At 41.0% G+C, this 25,700-nt stretch overlaps 2 long non-coding RNA genes across 2 annotated transcripts in view; both read right to left on the reverse strand.

The window, feature by feature from the left end:
- The window catches only part of LOC144584347 (uncharacterized), a 231,551-nt gene that overhangs the window by 50,116 nt on the left and 155,735 nt on the right, over window positions 1–25,700 (reverse strand). The window lies entirely within an intron of this gene.
- LOC144584435 (uncharacterized) lies at window positions 1,841–7,469 on the reverse strand. Its single transcript, XR_013538667.1, has 2 exons — window positions 7,062–7,469; window positions 1,841–4,373 (listed from the first exon to the last, which is right to left on the reverse strand). It is a non-coding gene; the product is annotated as an uncharacterized LOC144584435 (long non-coding RNA).

Genomic DNA, 25,700 nt, shown 5'->3' on the forward strand with positions numbered 1-25,700 from the left:
ATTGCTTGGAAGTGACTGTGTACAGCCAGAACATAATTGGCAGCCTGTGACATTCCTGTCTGCAAGTGTCTCTCTAAATGGAGCATATTTCAGCCTTTATCTGGTGATGGCTGTTACCTGAGAGGAGCCCAAGGCCATCTCAAAGGGCTTGTAGCAGCTAATGCTGCCTATTAGGACTGGCAATTAGCTGGGGAAACTCTCGACTAGGCAGTTCCGACACCCACTGGCTTTCAGCTCTTTTCACTTCCTTTCAGTTAACTAGCTGCGCCTAATAGAAGAGACAAGGGACAGGTACGGCAAAGTGTGCAGTCGCACCGAGGAAGAAAAGGTTTGGGAGGGAGGCAAAGGCAGAAGCATCAAGGAGAAAATAATAGAAGAGAAAAAAAATAATAGAGTTGTATGAATGCTCGAGAGAGAAGAAGGGTGTTCCCCTTGCAATCGACACAAAAACAGGAGCAACAGCCTATCCTCACTGGTCCGGTCACCATCAGAAACTACCGCAAGACTCTTCACCCTATTTGTACGGTAGTGCTGTGTTTTTTGTGTGTGTGTGCGTGTTTTTTTTCTCCTTTTAAAAAATAACAATACAATCTAATTAGGTGGTATAGGTCACAAAAGGAGACCCCCATACTTATGGCAGGGGCTGGTTACCATGGTGCGAACAATGGTTTCGATAGAAACGTGGAGCAGAACATGGGGAATTAAGATAATAAATTAGTTTCATTGAATAATAAAGGCTTGCACTTACCCATTAATTAAGGGTAATCGCATGCCATAAGCTTTTGTGTGCTATAAGTAATTTGTTACACTTCACCATAAATATATAGAGGATTAAAAATTCAATACACCTAACAGGAAGTGGATTCTTTCAATATATGTTACAAAAGACATATGTCTCATATTCTTCTTCCACTGATTCAGGTTATAATGTCAGGGGTTGATGCGCACACCAATTATCTAGTGTCGTCTCGCTGAGCATAATATACATATTTTTTCATACATACATACACACGTGTGTGTGTGTGTGTGTGTGTGTGTGTGTGTGTTTCTGTGTGTGAAAAGAATCCAAGAAATGTTTCAGGTCTTTGTAGAATCATAAAAACAGGACTGAAATGACTTTCAGATCACTCTCCTACTACATATAATGTATTTGAATAATACCTCCGGTCCCACAATAGTCAATTGTTGTACAATGAGATCTGAAAATTACACAGTGCTACATTGTCCCTTTATTGGACGTTCAGATGTGGTATCCCATAGGGATTGATATACAACTGAGAAGAAAAGTCTTAAGCTCAGCCTTGAAAGCAGAAATGCCATTTGGCTTTTGTTTGTTCCAAGAGAGAACCACAGAATATCAGATGTGAGGGTTCAAGACCTGTCATTCGCAACATAACATTTTTTTTTCCAAAGGTAGGCAATGCCCAGAACTATGTAGAAGGAGGAGTCTTTTGTGGAACACTTCATTCTCAAAGCTGTTGGGTTTTTCTTTTCTTTTTTTTCCAAACAGGCAAAATTGGCACATTCTCTTGCTCTCCAAAGAAAGAACTGAACTCTTTTATTGTACTGCTAAATTGCACAGCTAGATTCTTCTCAAACAAACCAATTAATCACCACATCATCTGTGGACCTTTGAGTCAAATGTAGCTCACAGGTTATGCAGCTCACCCAGCTGGCATGTGCTTGTATGTATATGTGTGTGTTGACTTATAACAATTTCAACTTAGGGTTTTCTACGTAGGGAGTACGCAGAAGTTGTTTACTATTCCCTTCTTCTGGTAATATCCTGTGATGAGGGATCCTAGGCCAGGATCCAGCAATTAAGACACGGAGACAAGTGTCATGAACCAAAAGCTCTCCTCACCCCAGTGAGAGGTTTATTTTATAGTACAAAGTAAACAATACTACATCTAGCAAGCAATGCTAACGAGCAGGTGCGTTATCAATGTTTTGTCTTCATGCAAGGCCTTGGCTCCAGATAAAGGCAAGATGATCTAATTGTTTTCTGGCTACTGAATCAGGGTCAACATGACCTTTCCAGTCGTGGTTTGCCAGCGATCTAGACGAGGTCACATCTCCCCCTTTTCTTTAGCCGTTGATAATAAACCTGTCGAGGTGATAGTGGTTTTGTTTTGGAGCATGAAGACATGAAAAGATTGAGTAAATTTGGCAGGCATTGCAAGAAGCAGCAAAAGGCAATTAAAATGAACCCAGACATGATAAGCCATTGCACTACCTTTCGAATCCAGCCCACAGGTAACCAGCTCCAGAGAGCATCCCACCATGCTGGACCGATTTGCTCTTTGATAGAGGCTGCATAACTTTTTAGAGTGTTGATCTGTTGTTGAATTCTATGACTGTTGTCTGTTAGATTAAAGCAACACATTTCTTTTATGGCTTCACAGCCCAAATGCTGTTGTAATAATAGATAATCAATAGCAGCCCGATTGTCCAAAATGGCTTGTTGCAGTTCCTGCTGTTCAGTTGCCAATAAACTGATAGCAGTGGAAGTAGTGTTAATGGTTTTTGCTAATAAGCAGGCAATTCGTGCAGTGTTGCGAGCATTTACTTTTACCATAGCTGGTAAGCCTACAAAGCTTAAAATAAGAGCAGAATATTCAGCTTTTGAGTATAAAGTTATATTGTAATATGAGTGATGTTTCTGGTACAATTCCATTGGGGATTGCCAGGGTTCAGAACCCCCCAGGAACCTTTGCTTGGGTACAGTTTATTATGTGGGCACATGTGTTGTTGATAGCATTAGCAACATGAGGTGTAAGTACCTGAAATGCTTCTGCAGGCAGCTGTTGTTGAATAGGTCCCCAATTCGGTAGAGAGGAATATTGTATCTGTGACTCATTCATGAATTTACTTAATCCTGAGTCAGTACCAATATTGCCAGGGGCTTTACAGACTGGAACAAGACAAGTACTTAATACAAGCGATTGTACAAAAGCAGTGTATACAGTGTAAGTAGAAAGATACAAATAATACATTACAATAGTAAGAGCAGAGTTATAATTAAGAATGGTGATAATGGCGACCAGGAAATTCTCGGGTGTAGGTTCCATCTGAGTAAATTGCAAAAGTCCTGCGGCCTCTGCTGAGAGAGTCTTAAGGGCACCCCAAGTGACAGGTGGTGGCGGCTGAGCTCCTGCTGTTGCCATCTCTGTTCCCTTGGTGTCATCCTGGGACTGTTCTGGCGTGAGCTGAAGTCTGGGATTGGAGTGGTCAGATGTCGAGGCCACAACATGATGTGGTCGCACCGAGCTGGCACCCTCAAAGGACCGTCTGGAGTGTTAACCGCCACGTAATCAGCCAACCTGGACCTGGAGGCTTCCAATAGCGAACTAAGGGTTGGACAGCTAGAGTGTCTATGAACACAAGTGGTTAGTTTGGAAGAAAAAGGAACAAAGGATTTAATAAAAAGATAAAGGACAAAGCATTGATGAACGTTAAACGAACGTGGAAGCCTTTATTGGACTTTGTAGGTCTTTATTGGACTTTGTAGGTCTGTGACTGTAAATAAGAATGACGATATATAGATAAGGAGACCTTTAAAACTTTGAGTATGAACAATTATTAATGCAGTAACTATTGAAATGATTCTTAGAAGGAAGTGAAGAGAATTGATGCAAGAGTGAATTCTTTATACATGAGACCATGGATTCTGTATTCATGAGACCCATCCCTGAGACCCAGGCCCAGGGATAGTCCAGGGATAATTCCCCCTTTTCTTTTAATTGTGCTAAGGCTGACTTAATACCAAAAGTATCCATGGGCCATAAGTGAGTTGGCTCTAAACCATGTGGATTGGGATAGATACGTAAGTTCAATTTGATGAGCAATATTAAAGACTATTTACAATGAGATTGAATTCTTGTCTAGTGAATTAAGAAAGACTAAGATAGCAGCAGCCAACTTTGCTCTTTGAGTTGTTGTTTGCGGTCCTGTAAACTTGGATCTTTCAGAAACATGTGAACACAGATAAAACCTGATCTTGTAATTGTACAGTTAGCTGGCATGAAAAGAAAATTTAGATAGATATCTCCCAATGTGGAATGTTCTAATTAGGGAGGTATTCAAACATTGTCACATATAGTATAACTCCTTAAAGCTTTAAACACAAAAACGTGAGTGTGGTGTGTGAACAGCTATGTATAAACACTACAGCATTTCTTCAACCTATCTACTGGGCTTAGCTTATATACCCCTATAGGACCTAAATATGGAAAGATACATAACCAGAATTAGCTAATAAGCTCTATGTTTTACCATCAGCAGAACCATTGCAAAATCCATCTCTGCGCAATCAGTGAGTCATAAGCATCACCTTGTTTCCATTGCTAGGAGTGCATGAACACAGCAGACTGCTACAAGGAAAAAGGCAGAAAATGTTAAGTTATACAGAACTGTTGCATAGAAATATCTGGAGAAGTAAATGTTAAATGTGCACTTTCCACAATTTCTTGCCTGTAGACTTAAAAAGAAATCCTATGCTTCAGGGTGAGTTCTTTATTGAGCACACAAGATATTCAAATACAGTGTTGGATCACATGTTTTAAAGCAAGTAACAATTAAAGTCATAGAAAAAAATTCAAAAGCTGTCACGTAACAAAACCTCGAGAAGATGAACTGTCTGTGAAGAGAATACAAGATGCTGGGAAGAAAACAAATGGTTAATTGACAGAAAACACAGAGAAGCAGGCGCTTGTCCTTTGGAGAATTCAACATTACCTGCAGACAACCAAAAAAAAATTAGCAAGAGTTGATTACGGCACTATCTGGAACAAGCTTTGGCAACACAAATCTGTAACTGCTTTAACGCGGGAGTACAAGTTCAAAGGAGTGTCTGATAAGTGCATCTTTCACTAATTGTGATCCTATCCTTCTCGTTATGGATGAAGAAGAGAACTGTAATTGACAGCCGTGGTATAGCTAAGATTGGCAGACCATCCACGATGAAGTTGTTGAGAGATCATGTGTATACAATGCTAAAACTGACATGCAATAGATGTGTTAAAGATGCAAAATTTTTATGCTCAGGCTGCACAAGCATTTTGCAGGAGTTAAGTGTTAACAAATGATTCTCTCTTAGACTGTCCAAGATGAATAGCATTCTCTTGCAGAACGCCCAGAAGCGCTGATAAGAAGTCTGGGATTTACGCCAGGCTATGACCTAGAGTTTTCTACTTCACAGAGCAGGGAAAACAATACAGACTTTATGTCCTAGCAGGCTGCACTGTATCCGTGGATGAGATTAGACCCATCACGCTGAGATATTTAGGAAACTACTAAGCAATGCAAGGTATGATAGAAGTTGTAGAAGTAGATGGAGAGGAACAATGCTTTCATGTCATAATAAATATGAAGTGAATACTAGCTTCCATACATGTCCCAGTATTTTTACTGCTGGGTCACTAATTAAATTACCTGTTGATGAATGACTGGCCTCATAACAAAAAATTACCTGTAAAAATGCTTAGGTGTCATCATGGAGCTGTGACCATAACACAGTCCTACAGTATACAGACTTGAACAGCCATAGACTCAGAGCAAATTTTTAACCCTATGCAATAATGGCTCTTTGACAATAATCTCAAGAAAACTTTTACATCTGTTGAATTTATTTTGCCTCTTATTACTGTAAGAAATAGGGACAAAGCTTTCGGATTTTCTGAGCTTTAAACTAAGAATTGTTTCTCTGAAATTCAATACTTATTACCCTTTAAACCTATTACCCTTTAACATCTGACCAGCTGATAAGACAGAAGAAAGCGCTCCTTAACGACAGCATTCCACAGAAAAGAACATAAACAGTTCCTGACACAAGCAATCATTTACTCGGAGATATAGCAAACTGCCTGCACAGAAGACACACAGCAAGCTTCCCTTGCAAACATGACCTGAAATAACTCTTGCAAATCCCCTGGGGGCTGCCCTGGGGGGTGCCCTGAATCCCATTTCTCTGTGCTGTAATGTGACCCCATCAGCAATGTGGCTGGTGCGTCCAGACCTGGCCAGAAAGGATGCAAGCAGTCAGCTGTTTCCCCTGTTCTGGCTATCTCTGATTTTTGAAGACCATCAGTGGCTGATGCAAGATTAATTTTCATTTGCTTAGGGCAAATGAGTCCTTCCTCTTGTGGCAGGAGACCCCTGCTCCAGTCACTAGGGACTGGCTGTTGGACAGATGAGCATTTGGGGAGAGCCTCTGTCCCTTTGTCTGTAAGACTGAGTTGCAGTTCACAGACCCCTTGAGATGGGAGCAAGTCACAGCAAGCAGAAACAGCGGCCTCATCTCTCTGAGCTAAAATCACACAGGCAGGGTCCAACACAGGAGGACTGCGAGGCATCCCAGGCGGTTCCGCAATTAGCAGGGAGGCCGAAGGGAGGGGAAGAAGAATTTGAGGGAGTTGTTTAAACAAATTACTTTCACCTTCTGGAGCAAAAAGAATGTTACGTTGGCTCACTGGGGTCTCTCGTATGCCAGATACTACACAACCCTCTCGAGAACTCTCATTTAAAGTTTCAGTTTTTTCCTCTACAGGAGCAGACGGTAAAGGATCTAAATTTGGTGGAGGCAATGCTGAAGAAGCAGCAGCAAGGGGGGCCGGTGGAGGCAGCGCTGTAGAAGCAGCAGGGGGGGCTAACACAAACTGCGGAGATGAAAGTTTTTCCTCTGCTCCTTTTAAAAGCAAATTGTAGTTTCCATGAAATACAGAGAGTGCCTCATAAATAACTTTCCAAGTTAACAAACATGTAATACTTGCTCTTGGCTCTGACTGCAATTCTTTCCCTATCCTTTGCCAAACTTCTAACTTCAAACTTCCATGCAGAGGATACCAAGCACAACTCTGATCTATCTCACTTAACAATTCCAATATTTCTTTATCTGACACTTGCCTCTTGCAATTCTGCTGAACGAGCCTACTTAGCTCTCGAGCGTGTTGCTCCTGTTCCATTAATTCTTTGCCTGATATTTGCCATCCGTCATTTTGCCTCACAATTAACTCTTCAGCATTCTGATGCTGCTCTTTAGTAGATAAGCAACCCATACTTACCCGGGGAGCCCGTGGGCTGGGTGCACGAAGACTATTCCAGTCGAGGGAAGCAGGGTGAATGGGAGCTGAACCTACATCAGAAGAGGTTCGGCTGCTGGGAGCTGGATGATCACGTCGGGGTCACCAGCTGATGAGGGATCCTAGGCCAGGATCCAGCAATTAAGACACGGAGACAAGTGTCATGAACCAAAAGCTCTCCTCACCCCAGTGAGAGGTTTATTTTATAGTACAAAGTAAACAATACTACATCTAGCAAGCAATGCTAACGAGCAGGTGCGTTATCAATGTTTTGTCTTCATGCAAGGCCTTGGCTCCAGATAAAGGCAAGATGATCTAATTGTTTTCTGGCTACTGAATCAGGGTCAACATGACCTTTCCAGTCGTGGTTTGCCAGCGATCTAGACGAGGTCACAATCCTGGGATTGTGCAGCTTGCTGAAGACCACACAAGCTTGCTCTTCTCTGTGGAGGTGCAGCGGGAAATCAAACTTCCAACCTCTGGTTCCATAGCCAGATACCTAAACCACCAAACTATCCAGCCAGCTTCAGATGCTTTGGCCAAATCACCACAGCTGGTATCATCAGCCTTACATATGTGGTTGCTGCTGGATTTCATATTCTTGACACTGGCTGAAATCCAGAGGCAAAACTTACACTGTGTAAGGCTAATGATGTGGAGATCTTGCAGAAATTAAAACTTTCTATTGCCCCTGAAGGTCCCAAAAATCACCACCAGTGGAGTTATTTATCCTAAGCAAATCCATGAAACAGGAATTGTATCAATCGTTGTCAACTGGGATGCAAAACTTTGCCTGCCCTGTCCTTACATGCAGCCATGAGAAACAACAAAATAATAATAATAATAATAATAATAATAATAATTTATTGTCATTGTAAGTATATACACATACAACGAAATTCACAGACACCCAGAGACCAGACACATGCACACACATAAAATTCCCAAACACTCCCCACCCACTAAAAGTCCCCCACTAAAAATACAAACATCTACACCGCAGGCCAAGTTACACAGTCCAACTAATTATTCACTACTGGTGATCTGATTCCTTCTCCCACGAAAGGCATTCCTGACAAGAGAACAAAAAGAATACCTTTTTTTTACATGAATTAAGCAAATATGTGCTAATAATGCTCTAATGCAAATTCTGCAAATACATGAGAATGGGCGCTATTTCGTCACATGGAGTTTTAAGGATTCGGGGCATTGGAAGATTTGCTTTGAAACAATCCACCAGCCATTCTCTGCCTGGTTTGCGTACATGTGTGAGATCTGCTTTCAAAAGGAGTTTACTGGTTTTGCACACAGATAGTTTACACACATTACTCGGTATTAAGAAGAAAACACAGCACCTTTTGCTTCATTGTCACTTGCAAGTAATCTTCTGACTTGAAAATTCTTTGTAGAGGTCTTTTGCTGAATTTAGGAACTTAGTCCTGCTTAGTGGATTCTAACAGATACACACTACCTATTTGGTATTTTGGATACACCCCATCTTTCTCTAGTGTTAGTGGTTTTTATTCAGAGTCTGATACAATGTGAGTGAAGAAATGAAGGCGAATTTGGTGGCTGGAGAGATCTCACTGTCTCTCTGCATAACGCCATCATATATAATTCAAGAGAATTTTGAGTATTTACCGTAAAAGCCTGTGTTTAGAAGCAGCTTGGCGGGGTTTAAATGCAGACTGAATTTCCTCCCGGTTCTGACAAAGGTGTCTGCTCCTCCATGCTGTGAAAGGATGATACAAGAGCCATTCACCCTGCTGAATGCACAGAGATGGTGGACAACAGTATGGCAAATCCTGAGGGTTATTTTTTAACACTTTCTGAACCATCCTCTCAAAATATTGGACAGAATCACCATGATACACACTGAAACCTTTGAGAATCCATTTTGGATATAAAAGGAAGCAAGGCATTAAAAGAGGAACTGGAGAAAACCATACAACTGCCAGTCATTTCCAAAAGAAACTAATCTAATCATTCCTCTTTCTATTACTGTCACTCTCTCATTTCTCTGTACAGTGTGCGTGCACACACATGCACATGCACATGCGCGCGCACACACACAGACACAGACACACACACACACACACACACACACACACACAGATCCCCATTTCTCTTAATGTTAAACATGACCTTTGGATTTAAGAACCCCAAATGTTCCTCGGAAGTTGAGAAACACGCTGGATGGAAGAACTAAAGAACAGCAGGAACAGATGCCATGATCTGGCACACAGTGGGAAGAGAAGAACAGAAAATGGCTTTCTGTGCAGAAGACATTTCCCTGCAACTCATTTTGTTTTCTCTTAGGGAGATAGGGGTTGGCTCTTTATGGTAGGAAGAGAGAAAGGGAGAGAGACAGAGGGAGGCAGGGAGGGAGTCTGCCTCTCAAAGCACTGCAAAAAACTTTATCTCCATACGCAAAAATAATCCCAAAGCAAGTCAACAGCTATCTTATGCTTCATCGTGTGAAGCATGACTATATCTCCTTTAACTGGCCAGTTAAGATAATTTGCGGTGAAGAGCATTCTCAGCCTTTTTGGTGATAGCCATAAACACAACCCTGAGTGCTCACTGGAAGGACAGATCCTGAAGCTGAGGCTCCAATACTTTGGCCACCTCATGAGAAGAGAAGACTCCCTGGAAAAGACCCTGATAGTGTGAAGGCAAGAGGAGAAGGGGACGACAGAGGATGAGATGGTTGGACAGTGTCATTGAAGCAACCAACATGAATTTGACACAACTCTGGGAGGCAGTGGAAAATGGGAGGGTCTGGCATGCTCTGGTCCATGGGGTCATGAAGAGTCGGACACAAGTAAACAACTAAACAACAACAAATAAACACAATATGAAAAAAATAGACCGAATTAGGATTGTATACACAACACAACAAATGTCATAGGGTGATGTGTGAAGAACTGTTTCCAATCTGTGGCCCCCTTCAAAGGTGCCAGGGCCCTCCACCCCCTATTCCCCCAGTGAGAATGGCTGTTATAGAGGGATGAGGGGAGAAACCGGTCACATGGAAAGAGCCCACAGAGAGATCTCACTCCATTTTCAGCTGCCCTTGGTTACTGTCTGGCAAGATAAGGGTAGGCTCAGCTTCTAATCTAATAACAATAGAAATTGAGTGCTCCTTTGCCACACTATCATGAATATCATAACAGGAAATGTTTTGTTGCAATGTCAAGAAATCAGCTAGTCGCCCATAGCACACAAGCTTTACCCCATGGTGACAAGGAAACCCGCACATGACATGGGAGACCAAGATCTGATATCCCACAAAGAGTAAGAAGCTCTACATTAATACTTTTATCCTTTTACTTCTGGCTAACTCCAAGAAGCAGGGTAGGCAATCGAAATCAAGGAGCAAGAACAAAATTAAAGTGGAATCATCTACTTTTCTTCATGTCTATGCTGACAAAAATATTGGCAACATTCTTTTACATTCCCTAGTTTAATTTGTTTTTTAAAATGGAAGAGCCATGCCAGAGTCCTCAGTGTCATGTATAGCTTGGCCCTGGGTAGAATTGGAACTCATTGCCCCGTCTCCATGTTCTAAGTCTAATGACCCCACACTACCTCAACTGGTAGTGTTGCGGGTGGTTGGAAACAAGCCTTTTGCCTCCATCCATCTTTGAAAAACGAAACAAAAGCTTGTGCAGTAGCAGTAAGCCACTGATGAAAGTGTTGGACCTTCATTTTGATAAAGGTGTTCTCCTGGCATTCAGTGAGATCTTCCGTTTCCCCTGCAATGTATTTGTTCCACTGCTGAGACAGTTTAGTAGTCAAAACTGTAGGAAATTGAATATACACTTACTGTATAAAAATGATATGCTTGGTTAGTGATAGTTTAGTAGAAATAAGTACATCAATCATAGGATAGCAGGTTGTCGGCTAGTACGGTGTCGGAGAAACACAGAACAGAAAAAAAGTGATGAATGTTGGGCAAGATTTACAAAAATCCCATGCCAAGGATGATGTACAATAAAGCTTTCTTTCTTTCCTTCTTTCTGTTTGTTACAAGGAAAAAAAAGTATTTGAAAGCAATGTTCAATAAAGACTCTGCAAAATATTATGCTCTCTATTCTGACATGTGTGTAATTACAAATTCATCCTCATTGTAAGTTTTCTGTCTGGATGGAAAGAGGCATACCCTTAATGCCGTCCTGCCATTCACAGGGAGAAGGCTAATTTTCAGCACTACTTAACACACACAGGATGAGAAGCATTAAAGACTGTGTGTAGGAATGAATCCCAGCCAAAGGGTGGAGCTTGTGTACTGGGATTTGAATACAGAACAGCAAGGCGTGCAACTGGCTCAACGGTGAGGTGGCTGTAGATCGGGGTCTCCTGAAAGGGGAAGTCTATGGCTTTTGATTTTGTTGGTTATTGTTTCATTACTACAGGATGGTGAGGTGTTCCGGTGGAATTTTCTGCCTCACATGCCAAAATTATTTGGCTGGTTTTGACTACTGTGCCCCTTGAGGTAGGTAGTTGTACAGCACAATTTATTTCTCCCCACTGAGCAGAAAAACGTCTAGGGCTAGATTTGCTTAGGCCACCCAGAACTAAATGTTACGGAAGAGGACTGCTGTTGACATTAGCACCTCCCTGTCACCTTCACTTCCCTCCCCCAGTAATGCCTAACAGTCATGCATAATATGTGATGATGTCCCCAAGTTAGAAATATTCTCATATCTTCCATACCTTGGGTTTTTGCATAAGGACCAGCCCATGAAGTCATAGAGCTATAGAGATACGCTCTTGCAGTGATGTCACATCTCATATCATCACATATTTTCTATAAGTAGAGGGCATTAGGAGAAACAGATGGGGTACAGATGGAAGGTTGCAGTTTCTCATGGCAGCCACATATCTCTCATTATGAGCAAATCCAGATAGTTTTAGCATTGTGGCAGTTCCTTCCTTCCTTCCTTCCTTCCTTCCTTCCTTCCTTCCTTCCTTCCTTCCTTCCTTCCTTCCTTCCTTCCTTCCTTCCTTCCTTCCTTCCTTCCTTCCTTCCTAGTTATGAGACTGAAGATTTTAATTTCAGGATTCTTTTATAAGGAGAGGAAGATTCTCTTCATATGGTTAAAAGAATGTCTCAGTCAGCCTTGAAACTGGTAGAATCCAGGATCCTGAAACATCACCCAGAAATCATTACAAATATTATTGGGGTTGATTGATCAGAAATGCCAGTGGATTACACTTGGCTTTTTATTACTACAGTGGGACGACACAAGAATAGAAACAGTTGATGACCTAAACCTTATATACCAGTCATGATCAGGAAGATCAACCATCTTATACAGGTATATGATCTAGGGCCAGTCCTATTGCTAGGCAGACCAATGTGGTTGCCTCAAGACAAAGAACTACAGATAGTGGTCCATTCATCCCCTGGCCATTCCTCTTGGGTATTGCACATCCCAACTGCTTCCCAGGCATTTCCTTCTTTGAGAAGTGGTGCCTTTGTGTCAGCGATATTTTGTTTGTTTGTTTGCTGAAGACTGGGGCTTTATGTCACCATTATGGAGGTGAGCAGACGGAGGCATGCAGCACAAGCTGCGCAACCCAGTACACTTGCTCTTCCATTTGCTGCACAGAATGGCTGTCAGGTACAACAGAAAGCAGGTGTTGCTTGTGAGCTGCTGGAGAAGACAGCTGCCACCTCACATACTCCATCTTCTGAGTTTAGAAATAACTAGTTGCAAAGAATGAATTACCTGTAATTAATGTATTTGCGAAGGCTTTCACAGCCGGGATCTAATGGTTGTTGTGGGTTTTTCAGGCTCTTTGGCCATGTTCTGAAGGTTGTTCTTCCTAACGTTTCACCAGTTTCTGTGGCCGGCATCTTCAGAGGACAGGAGTAGCTATGATGCCGGCCACAGAGACTGGTAAAACATTAGGAAGGACAACCTTCAGAACATGGCCAATGAGCCCGAAAAACCCACAACGACTACCTGTAATTAATTCCTTTTTTTTTTTTTTTTGAGTGAGAGTGAGGTAGACAGGATGAGAATATGTGTAGTATTCCAGACAACTGGCATGTACATAGCACTCAGGTTTCCTTAGAACCATGTTGGTTCTAAGAAACCAGAAAAGAAGACCTTAGGAGACACTTTTAAAAATATAAACATGTAATTAACTAGTAAGTGGAGAAAGCAGCAACTAACTACTTTTAGGACACTGCAGTGAATTACTTGTTTGAAGTATCTCCTAATTCCCATTTCCTATAGACTCTGTCATTGTCTCTCCCACTCCCCCGATTCTTGTCTCTTTTTGTATGTCACACTCTGATATGAATGGATCGCTTCATTTCATGCATTTCAGCTGTTCACATATGGCTCCACTTAATCTGACAATAGCACTTACTTCCTGGCTAGGGATCTATTGTCTAAGGCTGAACTATATACTGTAATAAAATATGGGCAAGGGGAAGGGGGATAAAGATGGCAGTCATCCTTTTATTTCAACATCAGGCAGACCCATCGTTTGAAATGCAGTTAAGGTTTATTTGGCATAAATATATATCTGACCCACACCCCCAAACCATTGCAATTCATTTTTTTTACTGGGTAAAAAAAACACAGGGGAACAAAAAAGGTAAAGAAAGGTACAGGTCTTTAGAAATCCAATCCCCAACCCTCAACAAAGTCTAGGTATCATTTTACCTCCCTATAAAAGCTCAGGTAGCAGAAACCACAAGATAAAATAATGCCTTTTTTCGGTGTACCGTCAATGTGGCGCTAACTGAAAATCTATGGATTTAAACCCTTCCTTCTGAAAGACAATGTTACAAGGATCCAAACAATGGCACTGATGTCCTTTATATGTACATCTCCTCATTGACTTTGCAATAAGGTGAAGTAAGGGAAGCAAGGATGGGAGTTTATCCATTTCATTTTTCCGACAGCCCCACCAGGTAGGTTAACCATGACAGAGAATTAATTGATCCAAGAGCAGAAACTATCAGGAGCTGCTGACAAGTACTTCATGTGGTGAACTATGGAACTGCAGCCTCTCAGTGAATAAGAAGCGTTCTGTCTATAGGTTGATTCCACTTACAATGGCGGTCCTTGGGCCTCTCCTAGGCAAGAAGGAATATCAGGATGTGTTCTGTGGCTGTGTTCCCCCCCCCCCCCAAGAAATCACCCAGGCATCAGTTCTATGATTATGGGTAGAAGAGGCTAGACTGGACTGTAAGTTGGAGGATTTGAAGATAGTGATGATGGGGTTTGGGGCCCCAAATTTACAGAATTTGACTCATGCTACATGTTTCTTCAGTCTCTTGAATTACTCCCACATGCAATCAAGGTAGATAATTAGTCATGGTTATACTCTCTCACATAAGCTCTGTTTGCGTAACCTAAGAATAATGAGGCCCACAGGGCTGTCACATGTGGCAAGCCTTTCTGTGTGGTGGCCACCTTGTTCTGGAACTCCTATCAGGAGAGCTGGTGGTCCACCAGACTTTTGTCTTCCAGGGAACAATTGAAAACCATATCTGTTTGTATAAGACTTATACAACATGCATGCGTTTAGTTTAAGAAACATGCATGTGTTTAATTTGTCTATGATTTCTGCTTGTTTATAGTGTTTCTATTGTATTTTAACAGGCATTTGTAACTTTTGATCTAATGATAATAATAACTGTGCTGTCAAGTTGATTAATACTTGTAGCAGCCCTTCTTACGATTTTCTAGGTAGAATGTACTCAGATGAGGTTTACCGGGGACATTCTGTAATGTGTCGCTTGCGATTTAAATGTGTTCAACCATGATTTTAGAGATTTACAATTTATTATTTTAAATGTGTGTTTTATGTGTATTGTTAGAGGTTTCCTGAGCACCTATGAGGAAGGCTGAGATACTGCACGTTTTGAAATTATTCTCATCTTCCTCCTCCTCCTTATTCACACAAGCTTCCCAGGTAGCATCAATGTGCCAAAGTGCACAGCTATTGTCAAACTTCTCTGCATTTTTGTTGAATGCAGAAATCCCTGGTGAGGCCACATATCAAATAGCCTCCACCTAAATAATTAGAATAATATTAGCTACAGTGTCTGGAGGTTTCAAGGTAAGAAGCAGAAAAACAGTTGGGGAGGAGAGAACTGTGGAAACTATGTGAGGTAGACATAGCACTGGAAATGCTATTGACAACATCACTTACTTATCTGCTAGACAGGATCTAGACTGGGAGTAAGGATTTGTCTGTCATCATCACATCACCCTTCAGTTTCCTATTGCTGTAGGCAATAAGAGTGCTGTTCCTAATTTTAGTTTGTTGTGTTGTCATTTGGCTCAGTTCATTCTGTAGTGAATACAGGAAAAAGGAATATATAAAAACATAGTTTGCTTCCCTCTGCACCTGGTGGAGGAATTGTGAGGGAGACTTAGGGTCAGACCTTTTAGGACAGAAGTGATTGACAGCTGGTGCAAGAGATAGATGGAGAACTTTGTATTATGTGGCTGCTGTGAAAGAGTCTCTTCTTCCTACATCCCAAACAACATCCAAAGCAAAAGCAGTCTCATGATACCCAGCTTGATCATACTGAAGTTGCTTCTAGCCCAGCATGTTCCTGACCATGTTTCTAGTCTTGGCTTTTTAATTAAGATAGTAGTGTATGATCCACCAGGATGTTTTTCACTGTCCTCCCATAGTCTTGTGTGTCACCGAAATAGTACCACTGCAGGGAACAGCCATCCTCACCTCTGTTTGGATCCTCCAAAGCAGTGGTCACCAACCTTGGGCCTCCAGATGTTCTTGGACTACAACTCCCAGAAGTCTTCACCACCACCTCTGCTGGCCAGGATTTCTGGGAGTTGAAGTCCAAGAACATCTGGAGGCCCAAGGTTGGGGATCACTGCTCCAAAGAAGCCCTCTTGGTGGCTCAGAGACAGGCAGTACCTCAACCTCTACCCATGACTGCTGCTTCAAGTACCTTATGGATTTGGTTTCACAAATACCTCTGCCAGGGAAGCTTTTGGCAAGGTCGGTGGAATGTAGGGTAGAATGAAGCACCATTGTCTCATTTTAGTTCCAGAGTTAAGATGGCTCAAGTCACAGATGGGAGTCCTTATTTGTTTCTCTTCGCACATGAGACAGAGGAACAGAACATGCTTTCTTCTCTCTCCATGACTGGGCAGGGCTATTTTGTGGAGCTCTCGAGTAGACTTGGGAGTCTCCTCCTTTCTCTCTCTGTCACTGTGAGAATTAAGCAAAAAAAGTTTGAAATGAGAGTTTAATATAAATAACATTCTAGTGAGTCAGTCAATCAGAGCCTTTATTGGCACACACAAAAACATCACATATACAAGATAACAAACTATTAATCAATTGGATCTGCAAATGCATTATTTTTCAATCTGTGTCTCCTCACTAGCTGGTGAAAATAACACTCTCATGCACAGGCTGAACACAATCAGCCAGTTGTGTGTGGGTTATTTTTTTGGTGTTGTTCTCTGTCATTTGCTTCAGAAAGTGAAGAGATTGTAATTCCATGCAAAGCCAGTGTGCACAAATTGCAAAGACTTTGTGGTGAGAAGAAACAGCTTTTTTTTTTTTTTACTTACTTGCACCTGGAGACAAGGAATTGCTCTGAGTCTGAAGATTCCTCATTGAGTTGCCTCATCAAGTCAAGACAGCTTAAAACAATGAAACTGGATAATTTACTGAGTATTCCTTCTCCCTATTTAACACTAAATGCAGACGTGAAATAAAGCAATCTCCACTTTGCATCCTTCTTTCAGGGATCTCAGAGTGGCACACAGGGCCCTGAATCTAATGGTGAGTTCCAATCCCAAATAGAATAAACCTATTGAATCAATGACATGGCTGGATAATTCAGTGAGTTATGTATCTGGCTGTGGAGCCAGAGGTTGAACGTGTGGTTCCCCACTGTGGCTCCTGAGAAAAGATCCAACCTGTATGGCCTTGGGCAAGCGGCACAGTCCCCGGATGCCCCCTGAAGAAGGGAAAGGTAAACCACTTCTGAGCATTCTCTCTGGGAGACCCTGAAAAGCCTTGCCATGCATCAGAATTGACACTGTTGTTGCAGTTGTTTGCAATCACTAGACACACTCAATCAAAATTATACAAACACTGACTGATATTATATAACAGATACAAATTCTAACCAAAAACGGAAGTGTCTGTTAAATAGCGATGAAGTATGTATGCTGTATATTGCCATTGTTTTGTAGCTATAAGGGTGTCATTTCTGAGATCTGCAACTGCTTGCAACTGTGTGAAATTTCTTGATATTGTTCCAAAGCCCAGATGACTACAGGGACCAGTGAAGTATGTGTCATCCACAAGTGAGATATTTCAATTGCCAGGTCTCTATTTTGTTAGTTTCTCCAGTTCTTTATTTTCAACTCTGGCATTCCCTGAAATAGCAATGTCAATGATCCAGGCATTTCTTCTTTCTATTACTACTATGCCTGGTGTGTTATATTCAATGTGTCTATAAGTCTGGGTGATGATGATGATGATGATGATGATGATGATGATGATGATGATGATGATGATGATGATGATGATGATGATCGACGACGACGACGATGATATAAAAGGGAGTTTGGTGATGTTAGAGAGATGGGAGGCGTGATGAAAATTACTCGAAAAGGGTCATGATGGCAAATGTGGATCCACTCTACACTTGACAAACATTCTCTTGGCTCATGAACTTGTAAACAACTGTTTATGTAGAGAGTAAGGTTAAACCTAGTTATTTATCTCTGGCTCCTGTATAGTTATTGTTTTGTAGTTTCTACATTCTTAATTGTGTTCATTTACGCATATCATGCTTTAAAAAGTCAAGTCTCTTCCTGTTTTTCTATTTGTTGGAGGGACCCATTTCCCCCCTTTGTGTTTGTTTTCTTTTCATTCCATCTTTCAGAATCTCACAAACATTGGTGGGAACAGACTGCTCTTAAATCCTGTAAGAGTCAACGGGATTTAAGCAGTTTCGCTGTGTGTAAAACTGCCAGTTACAATTTCATTTCAGTCTTTGAGCTTAAGAAAAATTGAACCCTTAAATCCAGATTCCTTGAAGTGTACAAGTGTGATTCTTCACTAATTTGTGAGCAAAAATCAGTTCTGCAGGATTATGCAATTAATTCCTTTGGGATCTGTAGCATTTAGCGTAAAGCTCATTGGCAATGAAGGTCATCTTGTTCTATAGTTACAGGGATTTAGTATCCTTCAAAATGGCTGAATGAAGCATCTCCCAACTGCTGGTAGCCAGCAGTGCTCAATAGCAATTTCTTTTGTGCCATTCTACAACAACGAAGACCACATGTAGCTGTGCGCTGTGCCAGACTGAGGCATCCATCATCGGCTGGGACAGAAATCCTTTCTGATGCAATTACCGTATATTAAAATAGATGCAATTTTGATATGGGAGTATAGAATACTGTACACTGTGTGAGCCAAAGAACAGAGTGTTCATCCTTGCCTTAATTTGTCGACTTTATAACTTTTGTTTGCATACTCTACAAGATAACCAAGCCGATCCTTGTGAAAAATGACATCTCCTGGGAAAAGATGTGACAAATGTCAGTGTGTTGATAATTTTCCTGCAGATCACAGCGGACAGATCTCTGTGTGGTTACACTTGCATTGACTGTTATCACTTTCAATGAGACTGTAAGGCTGTCCAGAACTTTCACTCAACAAAAATTACCATTTTCTCAGTCTAATCTGGGGATATAAATCCTGGCTTGTTTTGACCTCATTTGATAAACCAGAGGATGATCCTCTGCTGTGGCAAGGTTCACTTTCTTTTGTTGGTTTCGAAAAGATTTTCCAGATTTTTAAGACTGGTTTTTGTGCATTTCTCTAGATGCACAAGGTTTAAAAATATGAAAATGGTCTTGCATCAGCTAGTAAAAACAGTAGCTTTGGATGGATTTGTTATTTCTTTGTGAACAATCAGCGAGACTTCTTTTTCATTTACTGTTTACATGTGGTTAATTTCAAGAAGCGAAAACATGCTCGTTTTCATTGGAGACGTTTATGTGCATTTTGGACTGCTCGACCTGTCTCCAGTGGGAGCACAGGCTTCCTTGCCCTGCCTCCCTGGCTGATCACCCACTCAGACAAGCACGCAGGACAGGCAAACCCATGCTCCTGCCGTGGATTGGTTGAACAGGCAGGGAGGAGGAGGAGAGGAGCAAGCTCTGACTGGTGAGTAGGTCATTGGCTAGGGAGGTGGGAGAAGGGAATGTGTGGGACCTGTGGCACCATGTATATGAACTGTAGTCTAGTGAGACTTACTACGCTAAGTGGCAGGATTTCAGCCAATATGTTATAACACTACTTATTTATAATAGTAAGCAACTGTTGTTATGACAAACTGCCTGAAATCATCTACATGGTCGGTTGTTCTGGGTTTTTTGGGCTCTTTGGCCGTGTTCTGAAGGTTGTTCTTCCTGACGTTTCACCAGTCTCTGTGGCCGGCATCTTCAGAGGACAGCACTCTGTGCTCTGGTGTAGTTGGCTAAGATGCTGGCCACAGAGACTGGCAAAACCTCAGGAAGAACAACCTTCAGAACATGGCCAAAGAGCCTGAAAAACCCAGAACAACCATTAGATCCCGGCCGTGAAAGCCTTCGCGAATATATCTACATGATCGTCCTGGGAAAAGTGAGCTTTATGTTTCTGCCATGATTGGACCCAAACTCTTGGACAGAGAAGTTGCTAGGACATATGATATGAAATACTGCAAATCAGTGAAACCGAGGACTGACATTTGATACATCTTCAAACAGAGGACCATCATCTCTTAAACAGGGTACCTGACTATACAAATTCTCGGAAGCAGCTTGAGGACTTACTCCTTCATCACAACCCTAGTGTAACAAAGACCAGATTATTGTGTGATGCTAACACTTCCTGTAGAGATGGACTTGGCCTGGCTTGTTGTTGTTGTTGTTGTTGTTGTTGTTGTTTTCCCCCTTCTCAGTAGCAGAAACAATCTGTTTGCTTTCTTCAAGTTATCGAGGACAGTGTGACAAAGTGAAGTCCTCCACGGCATTGCCTAAATTAAAATTGGCTTAAGGACGAATCAGGCCGTTTGGAGGAAATGAATGATTAAACAACACTTTAGCATTTTAACTTTGCACTTGAAAAAGAGAGAGAGAGAGAGAAAGGGAGAAAGAAAGAAAGATCAAACTGCCAGCTTACAAATGAGAGGAATTGAACTCTCTAGCTGGAACACGCCTTGCTTTGTAAATAAGCCAGCTTGTAGAACCTAATTGATTTGCTGAAACAGATCACCTTTTGTGATTATCCTGGTGGGAACATGAAGGCAGTGAGAGATCATTCATTTAATTTTAGGCTGACCAGTTTGTTCATTAGGCTTGGGTTATTTATATTGCCAAAAGATGCGTGCCAAAGGGGAGTAGATTTTTCTCCCCCTTTCTCTCTTCAGTCTGGCACTAATGGATGCCAGCTTCTCACACAGTGATTCTCCCAAAGGACCGAAATGGTTTTAGGGATTCTCTGCCTACATTTTTCAAAATTAGACTGGGCTGCAAAACTCTGATTTAATTATTCATATCCTTTGAAGTCTAGGCTGGTCAGCGTTGTGGCATTCGTTTTTCTGGATTGTTAAACACATGCTCGTAGTCTTGGTTTCCTTTTCTGGAATGATTTCTTTTCAAAACCGTTCTGTTATCTTTGGGAAGCTCCAGAAGGGGAAAGAGAAAGATCTCATTTAGAGATGGGCATGAACCAGCACTTTGTGTTGGTTCGTTTTTCGGCGGAACAGGCACTTCCCTGCTCTGACTCCTCTAGGCATTGCCTCTGAGTGGGCACCAGCAGGAAGAGGTAAGTCTGAGAAGCACCAGATACCTGTTCAGCCAAATAAATAAATAAATAAAACCACCCCACAACCCACTACAAACAGCTGGTTCAGAGATTCCTGCTATCTCTCATTGTCTCTTAACCCATGTGCACACATCTACCTCACCCTGGATTATTTATATGCCACCCTATATAGATATAAGCCTTGTTGTGTTCAATGGAGCTCCCTCTAAGCACGGGTAAGAAATTTGTTTGGTCTGTGTTTTCATGAAACTGTAGCTAGTTGAGACATACCCAGCCAGTTTGTGAACTGAAACACCCATTATGTCTTGTCTCTCATGTTCCTCTAAATTCTGGAATGTAATTACATAGAAGCAGAAACAGGGAGCTCCTGTTTAGTGAAATTGTATTATCCTACACACTGATAACTGTTCAATACTACTTTGGCTCTATGGCTCTATCCTAAGGAATAATGGGATTTGTAGTTTGGCGAGGTGCTTAGGATCTTCTGCTAGAGACTCTAGTTCCCTCTCCTGAACTATAACATAGAATTCTACACAACATCATGTAGATACATTCTGTGTCAGACTTTGCTCTTTTTAGCTCAATATTGTCAAAGCTGATGAGCAGCTCCTCTCCAGAGTTTTAATGAAAGAACTTTTCCAGTCCTGCCTGTAGAAATTGAGGATTCAACCTAAGGTCTTTTGAGTAGGAAGCATGTGTTCCACTATTCAGTGAAAGCTCTTCCTCAGTGGTGCCCCAGTTTAAAAATACTGGGTATATTAGGAGATGATGTGCCTGAAAATCTGTAAATTAGTGAAAAGAACATGTTAAAATGCATTATATTTGGAGAAATTTCTCAGAAGATGAGCATGCATTAGGCAAGACTGGTGTAAAACATGTGTATATGGAGAAATGTACTTGAAAATGTGCATGAATTTTTGTGTGGACAAAGCAATGAAATTATTATTATTATTATTATTATTATTATTATTATTATTATTATTATTATTATTATTATTATTATTGATGATGATGATGATGATGATGATGGTAATAATAATAATAATAATAATAATAATAATAATAATAATAATAATAATAATAATAATAATAATAATAATAATAATAATAATAATAATAATAATAATAATAATAATAATAATAATAATAATAATAGAATTTCTACCCTGCCTATCTAGTTGCAAAGTGGTTGGAAAGTATCACTCACAGTGTGTCCTCTACTACAATTTCCTTGAATTAAGACTCCCCCCCCCCATTGTGATTAAATTCTAGGCTCAGTGTGAGTAATTCCAGCAGGTGTTGCAAACATTCCAGTTCACTTACGTTAACATGACTTGTAGGTCAAGGTGTTGGAGAGGTATTTTTCTCCCCTAGACTGCAGTTACATATCGATATGCAGATGGCATGCAGCTCCGTCTCTCCTTTTCCTCATCTGCAGGTGGTGCAGTACAGGTCCTTGCACACTGTCTAGCATCGACAATGGACGGGATGAAGGCCAATAAACTGAAAGTGAGTCCAGAGAAGATGGAGTAGATCTTCAGACTGATTAGAGAGACATTTCCCTAACTTCAGTGAAGTTACACTCCTCAGGTTTGCAAGTTGGGTGTACTCTTGGACCCGTCTCTCTCTATGGAGGTGTGAATAGCTGTTGTGGTCAAGAGTGCCTTTCATCAACTTTGGCTGATTGCCCAACTGTTCTCAGAAGCTTCTAGAAGCATCAAGAAATGAAGAAATTAAGCAGACACATTTTTTTCTTTAGACACGAAACCCAGAATTCTTCCTTCTGATAGTTTTGTCAATTCCCAGGAACAACTGGGGCAGCTTCTTCTTTTTTTTTTTTTTTACAGCAAACTAGATTCAAGCTATTCCTAGCCTCAGCTTTGAGGCCTTCCAGAGCAGCTTTACTCTAAATGAGCACAATTTAATTGTCTGTTTGGTAGATGGAACTCCCAGAATGGAAAATTCCAGAAGTCAGAATCCACCTCACCCCAGCTAGACATGCCTAGAAGATAGTGAGTCCCATTTGTTCCAGGGAGAGGTGTAGGTTGAAAAGATTAGCTCAAAAGGACATTACAAAGGACAACCAGCTTTTCAAATCTTTCTGAATATAAATCAGAAACATCTGGACATCACAGAGAGAGGGACTGTGGGAAAAAATCCTAAATATTTTTGAAACAGTTACCTTAAGAAGTGGCAGGTTCTCTTTTTCCACAATTACTGAGTCAGGGACTGTAAACATCTCTCAGGGTGCTGTAGTTCCATGATGAACTGTAATACCTACATTGATTTGGGGCAAAACTAGATACCCTTTGAACTTTATGATCCTGTGGCTCAATGAGATTACCTGCCAAACAAGTGAATATAGGATTGTAATTTAAGGGATCAGTCCTAACACACTAACAATGAACAGTGAAACTTGCGTCTGAGTAAATGTATCTAAGATTGCACTGAGTCCTTTTTGTGGCTCTGTGGTTTTTCAAATTAGCACATTCATTTATTCCTTAAAAGAAAGTTTTGTTTTATTTCTTGATGGCTTGTTCCAATTGCATTCAGATTTCAGTGGCAAAGAAAATAAAACTGCAAAATGTGTAGAACAGTAAGAACACACCATTTATTCCCCCCCCCCCCCCCGGTGTGGTCCAGGTCACTATTGTCTGAACCTCTGTCTTTCAAGAGCTGCCACTTAAAGCACAAATGAGGCTAATGACAAGAGACAATATTTTAATGTTAATTAGATATTTCATGTGTCTTAGTTCATCAGAGCGATATTGCTCTTTTATGTCTTACATGAAAGCAGAGACTTTAGCTTGGAGGAAAACAGGGAACACAGCCAGTCACCACGAAAGTATTCTCAGTTTTCGTAATTATTTAAATTATTGTTAGATTCAAGGAAATCTTAGAAACTTTGAAGGGAAGATCCTTGCAAACAAGAAAGCAGAGACCACTCAATGGGAAGTCCCAGCAAATTCTATTCCTCTCCTGTTTCTCAGCAGGAGCCAGAATTGCTAAATATGTGGATGGTATTAATCAGAATAGATTTCATGTTTCTGGAGACTAATGGGCGCTTGTGTGGGGTTCATCAGTCCTATACAATTTGTGCCATGCTAAGAACATGTGTCACCAGCAGTGGACACAGGTTGTTTTAAGAAATGTCCTGGTTCTTTCTACTGTCATGAGAATAACAACAGTAGCCTGATTTAGGGCTTCAGAATAGGAAGCAGAATGTATGAGGAGTGAGAGTGCACGGTCCCTGCCTCTCAGTTAAAAGCATGGTGTCATAGACTCATAGAGATCAAAGTGATCCTAAGGGTCATCTTATGCCAAAGCAGGAAATTCCTGGCTAAAGCAACCCAGACACATGGCTACGTGAACTCCATTTTTAGACCTTCAATGAAGAGGCATCCACCACCATCTAAGGTAGTCTTTTACAGGTATCTGAGAACAACCTACAATGAAAGTGTGTTCACCACTTTCCAAGACAGTCCACTGCACTGTCAAAAGCTCTTACTGTTGGGGAGTTCTTCCTCATGTTCTGAGGCTGGGATTTTATTCCATGTATTCTACGTTCACTGGTTCTGTGTAGCAGCCCTACACATATCTGCAGATATCTGAGAGGCTATCATTTCATCTTCCGGTCTTTTCTTTTCGGGTTAAACATAAGCAACGTCCTCAACTTAGCTCCCAGGCTCTGTACTCAACTCTCTGAGAACATCCTGTATAGAATCATAGAATAGTTATGTTGGAAGGGGTTTAAAAGCCAGTGAGTCCAACCCTCTGCTCAATGCAGGAATACAGTGGTGCCTCGCAAGACAAATGCCATCTCAGGACAAAAAAAAAACCTCGCAAGACAAATGGTTTTGGAAATGGGGGTTGATGACTCGCAAGACAAATGCTCCTATGGCTGTGTGACGCAAGACGAATGTTTTCCGTTTTTTGTTCCTGCCTTATGTTTGCTGATTTTAAAATGTTTTTCTATGATGTTTAAAAAGTTAAAGTTTTTGGATTGAAATTTTTTAAATCATCTGCACAGTATTTATAACTTTAAAGAGCACGTAATAAACCCTTTGTAAACCAAATTTGACATTGTTCTGACTTTCTTTTGCCCATAGGAACGCATTAATTAGATTTCAACACATTCCTATGGGAAAATACATTTTGCTCCCTCGCTGGGCATTTTTAAAAATCAACTAAAAACACTGATGTTTCAGCAGGCCTTCCCCTTAGTCAATTCCTGATCTCCCCTCTCTCTCCACTCCCTACTGTTTGTTCCATCTTGCTGAAAGTTTCCCCTTATGTAAAATTGCTTTTAATTACACTGTTGTTGTTTTTTTGTTGTTGTAAGCCGCCTAGAGTGGTCTTAATTGATTAGATAGGCGGGATATAAATAAAATAAATAAATAAATAATTTTTTCACAAGACAACATTAACCGTGGAATGAATTAAATTCGTCTTGCGAGGCACCACTGTACAAATCAAAAGAGATCTGCCAGGTGGTTGTCTAAATTTCTCTTTAATGCCTCCATGGACCATCAATGCATATAACTATGTCTACCATTATGCATGCCACAGATGATAATACAGAATGAAGGGGCATGTGGTGGGAAGGGGCAGGATCATACATTTTCTGCTCATATGACTAGGTGATATTTTGAATGTCCATATAGGATTTGAGATGTCAATTCTGACACAATAAATGGGAAAACAAACCTCGACAGCATCTTAAAAAGCAGAGACATCGCCTTGCCAAGAAAGGTCCACATAGTCAAAGCTATG

Source organism: Pogona vitticeps, chromosome 10 (assembly GCF_051106095.1).
Source record: "Pogona vitticeps strain Pit_001003342236 chromosome 10, PviZW2.1, whole genome shotgun sequence".
Classification (NCBI taxonomy): Eukaryota; Metazoa; Chordata; class Lepidosauria; order Squamata; family Agamidae; genus Pogona; species Pogona vitticeps.